We start from the raw sequence: 5,353 nt of genomic DNA on the forward strand, positions 1-5,353 counted from the left end.
GTGCAGCCTGGAACACTGCATTTATACCAGCGTTTCTGGCTCATTTTCAATAGAGAAACTGCCTGCTTTGTAATTCTTGTAGAAGTAAACCCAACTGTAGGCTAAACAGCTAAACTGGTGTCTTGCATTTAATTCTATTCATGTTCTTGGGCCAGTGAACCAGTGGGCTGGTCTATATGTCAATTTCAGGGTGTGACAAAAGTACAGGCCAGAACCAAAAAAGGCAACATCCCTGAATTAATGTCATTTCGGGGCTTCGTTTGATTTCGCCCGTTTTATTGTGGAAGTTTAGATTTGTGAGATTTGCAGAGAAAGGAGGTGTCACTGGGGTATCAACTTCTCTGTGCATCCATTTCACCCTCTGAACTATCGTTATTGATCAATGGCAATGTAAACTCGGTTTTGCATTCTATGACCCCTTTAAAGTCTCAACCCAGTTTGAAAACATTTAGCTCATTTTAAAAGTTGCCGTTTAAAAGATGCTCTCCATTCCACTAGGGTAAAATCTACTATCTGCAAATCTGGAAGAAGGCAAAGTATGAGACGCCTCAAACAAATGGACAGTCATGAATAGTGTAAATCATTCACCTTCCACTTTACAATTATAGACCTTTGTAAGATGTATATCTATTATGTTTGGAACATGAAAAAGAAAATGTAAGGGTTTTTTTTGCAAGCTACTGCACTTAACCAAGAGACAAAGGGTTTGAGTCTTTGTCACCAAAAGAGCTGAATCTCATGACACCATGCATATATTTCTCCGGAGTCACATGAATGCCTGCATTGTGCAACAGCCTGCCTCTGTTCAAGCTTCCCGTTAGCTGTCTGCTTTCTTCCAGCCGGCCTCATGACAGTCCAGTTGCTGTCCCACCTTGTTGGAGTAAATTAGAGGCTAACTAGTGGGAAGTGGCTACTGCTTACAGACATCTTCCCTGGAAGTTAGAAGAAGGATTTAAGAGAGTTTTGTCCAGCAAGACGGAAAGCAGCCTCCCAGTTCCTCCAGAACTTTGTCTCTGCTGAAGGTGAACATGTCTTTTATACTCACACGACAGGTATTCACTAGGTTAATAGCTCACACTCCTAACCTTTTCTTAGGGATAATATTTTACTAACAGCATGGAATATAACATGGAATTTGACTTATTATGACTGTGCTTTGTAAAGGAATTTATGTTATAAAAGCGTCTTTAAAATATTTACAAAAGATTGGTTTGTTATAATGAAGAGCTTGTGGTACATTTAACAGATCAAATTCAGGCTTTGCAAGTTGAATTTCATTTTTTAAATCTGAATCATACCCTCTAATTTTGTGCATTACTTTTTTTTTTTCTTATCCTTAAATCTCTTGTAATTGTGTGGCTCATCTATGTTTGTTTTCCTTCTGTTTTTAATGTGCGGGCATTTAACAAGAGCACGGGATCCACCACGAGACACGCTCGTGCAAGAACGTATAATTTCTTTGGCCAACCCTGCATGACGGCGCTGTCAAAACAGGAAATTGCACATTGCATAGAGTTAAGGCAGCAGTGCCTGCAGGGGGAGGGTCTGACCATTGTGTCTTAAAGCTTTAACGAGCTTAAAGAATCAGCCGGGCAGCACACAATACTTTCACACTCATGAAACAATCAGTTCTACTATCTTAACTTCAAGGCTGAACCTTGGGCCACATTTTTTGAGTGGATTTAATCGCACTTAAAGTTGCATTCCTTATTCAAAAACTCAAAGTCAGAAGAAGGAAGTTGAGGCATGACACAGTTTACCAAGTAAACTTTTTCACTGCAGGTGATGCAGCAGGCTCAGAATAGCTGCACATTAAGTCTACTGGTTGCTGTTTATCTGTCCTGACAGTTATGCTTATTATAAAGGTTTCAAATGATGTTTGCTGATTTGCTATTAGTGGGTGACTCAGGTGCCAGTGCTTCTTTAACGCCGTGTCATTCCGTGGTCACTTGACCTCGACGGGCAGACAAACATGGTGGTTATCGCTTGAAGCTTTCAGCATATTGTGCTTTATAAAGATAACTGCCTGATCCTGACCCCATCTAGATCATCAGCATTCCACATCTGATACTGATAAGCTCTCATCACTACAGAAGGACGTTTGCTATTAGCAGTGGAAATATCCTGTTTGTAAAAATTCAACTCTATTAGATGCTTTTGAGCAAATTTATTGCATAATATATTTTTAGTTGTTATTCTGTTTAATTATATGCAGTGAAAAAGGTCTTCATTGTTAAAATAGCAGGTTTTTATGATGTAAGAATCAAAATATACCTACTGTACCCATTTATACCGGGCAATGAGACTGTCTCACCTACAGTTAATATTATTCAGTACACACCCACCATCATCTAAACTGCCTCTGATAATCCAACAGATGAGTTTCAGCTGTTCCTAAAGGGTTTATCTCAATTAGATTTTTTAGAATATCAGTTCAATCAGTACATACTCACCTAAAAGATTTTAAAAGATCTTCTGGGAATTGGATAAACTTAAAAAAAAAAAAGAAGACACAAAAATTTTTGATGTTAAAAAAAAAACAGCAATAGAACTCTATTCCCATCAGAAAGCACGGTGGTGGTACAATCATGAGGTTATACATCAATGTGAAATCTTCTAATCAACGCACACTTCTTCCTCTAAATGATTTTAAAAACATTGCAGTTTTCCAGTCCGAAATGATTTATGCATTGATCCAATAAATATATTCACAAACCTTCAGAATCACAATTGATTCAAGCATTTTCTTTCAGTTTCTATAAAAAAAGTAAAGTTTTTAAGTTGACAATTTCTGTATTTATTTTATAATCAATTATTTAAAATGTCTTTTAACTGTAGCCATAACAAAAAATATTTTTTTTTCTTTGATGAGCACTTTGCTAAAAAGAAATTTGTGTGGCATCTTAAAATTAAACAACTGGCTCTTTGCCACCAGGAGACATTAGACAGGTAAAGGATTTAGTGCTGCAGTTTTCTGTGAAAAGTATCATCTTTGTTAAAGATCAAGAGGTATTAGAAATATATGAGCCAGAATTAAATCAGACTTACAGAATAAAAGCTAAGATGAAGCAACTAGTTAAAAATTAGAACCCTGTCTTTGTTTCATTGTTCCTTTTCTTCTAGACCAGGATGGCCAGTTGCAGCTCATGTATCTGGTGCATCTTTTGGCTGGTGGTGCTGCTGTGCGCTGGCTGGCCAATCAGCATCACCTTAGGCGGTCTCTATGGTCTCATCAGTCCCCTCACCACCTGCCTTGGCCTTGACCGACTCTCCGACCTACTTCTAGAGGGGGCCAACGTGGGTCGGACCTGCGCCAACAACATGAGGCACTGTAAGCCTTTGTGCTGATCAGGACCTGATCATACAGAGGTCACAGTCAACGCACCTTCTATGAAGACAAGGCTTCTTCTCAACAATGGGAACTGTTTTACTATGTAATTAGAAACATTTGATAAATCCCTATCCCATTTTGTAACCTGTGTGAGAAAAATGTCCACCTATTTCCATCTCCACTGTTAACAACTAATTAACCTCAGATTGAAGTTTTGTTTGCGGGAAAATAGGCTTTGCTACATGGTCCATGTGTGGCGCAACTCCCGGTGACAGTGCATGACAAAGATAAGAACATGAACAATAACACTGTTTAGACTTTTAAATGACTGTCCTAAAACTAAGAATGTGATTAAAACAGCTTTGAACATGTCCTCTGTGCTTGCTGATTGATTCCGAGTCTACTGTTTTTAATTAGAAAAGGTTTAGCTGAAAATAATGACAAAGATTGACAGTTTAAACCACAGCATTTAAATCCTTATGGCACAAATTTAGTATTCAATACATAAAAAATCCAGAAGGGGAATAAAATGTAACCGTTTAATACATATTTCTTCAAAGAGTTGTTATGGACAGGGGTGGCTGTGGACAAGAAAGATCTCCTGCAGTTGCTGTTGCAGTGGATTGCATGGGGCTCTGACCAACAACACTTTGCTGTTGCATCACAAACAGATGAAGAAGACGCTCAGGATTGTAACATTCATCATTTTATCAAAAAAAAAAGAAAAACCTTATTTGCATAATCATTAAGAACAGGCTCCAGAACACAGCCGACCTTTCTAATTGGCTTGATAAGCTTTTTAAAGTCACTGACTGATGGTTCTACCCCATCAGACGATGGCAGAAGATTTTACACACACTGGGTAGCAAAAACGTACATTTCTCAAGTACAGTCGGCTACCACTACTACAGTATCACTATTAATATTACTAGCAATGCAACAAAAAAGTCTAAATGTACTGAAGAAAGATGGAAACATAATAGTACTTGATGGATGGATGGATCAGAATCAAGTTTATTGCCATGTAGGTTTGCACTTACAAGGAATTTGACTTGGTGTTGACAGTGCAGACAAATTATATATATATATATATATATATATATATATATATATATATATATATATATATATATATATATATATATATATATCGAATACAGCATCTATAGTTATATAAAGCATTCAATATACTATATGCAATATATAGTATATAGCTATGTACTGTATACACAGTAGATTGTGTGCTTTAATGTAATGCAGAAGGTCTGGAGATGCTACGTTGGTGTAGCTTCTAGGTCCTGATGGGGGAGGGAGAGATGCAGCTTTAGTGTCAAAGAGATTGAAAGATTTTCACATTCTGGAATAATTCAGGTTCTATTTGCCACCAATTTACAGAACATCAATAATTATGCTTCAAGACTTGAACAGCTTTGAATCTGTCAGTGTGTTAGTCTTTATATTAGATTGCTTCCTTTGTTCATTTGACACTCATATTAGAATCAGTAATTGCAATAGTCTGCTTGTATTTCCTTAGTTAAATAGATCACATCCACTCTAAAAAAAAAAATAGAGGACTTACTTTTTTACTTTTCTCTAATGTTGGCTGGATAGTACAGGCTGTACTCCAGGAGCCAGACTGACTGGTTAAATCGGCCTCATAATGAGTCTGTCTGACAATCACTTCTGGCAGTTGTAGCAGGTGATGCATGAATGACAATCATTTTTACTGGAATATATGAACTAAAAGAATATGGTTTATAAAAGTTCTTAGATAAACAAATGCTTCAGTCCAAAGATATAGAAATATGTCCGTTTCATTCTTACCGAACGCTAAAGCCTCAGGGTTATCCATGCAGTGCTGGTGTATAGCTGCATACAGTCTGTGGTTCTGCTGCAGATCTACAGACTAGAGAGAAACTCAATTAAATTATTTGGAAGAAAAAAAGTAAAATTTCTAAAGAGAAATGTATTAATCTTCATGCATTATGGGATGTCATTGGAGAGGGTTTATTTTTTGAAGTG

General features: G+C 37.1%; 1 long non-coding RNA gene across 1 annotated transcript; it reads left to right on the forward strand.

Annotated features, from left to right (window-relative positions):
• The first annotated feature begins 772 nt into the window (after nt 1-772).
• Nucleotides 773-3,703, forward strand: LOC119774963. The gene is made up of 2 exons (XR_005279598.1): nt 773-1,022; nt 3,124-3,703. It is a non-coding gene; the product is annotated as an uncharacterized LOC119774963 (long non-coding RNA).
• Nucleotides 3,704-5,353: the final 1,650 nt, after the last annotated feature.

Source organism: Cyprinodon tularosa, unplaced genomic scaffold (genome assembly GCF_016077235.1).
Source record: "Cyprinodon tularosa strain WSP-4 unplaced genomic scaffold, ASM1607723v1 ctg120, whole genome shotgun sequence".
Lineage (NCBI taxonomy): Eukaryota > Metazoa > Chordata > Actinopteri > Cyprinodontiformes > Cyprinodontidae > Cyprinodon > Cyprinodon tularosa.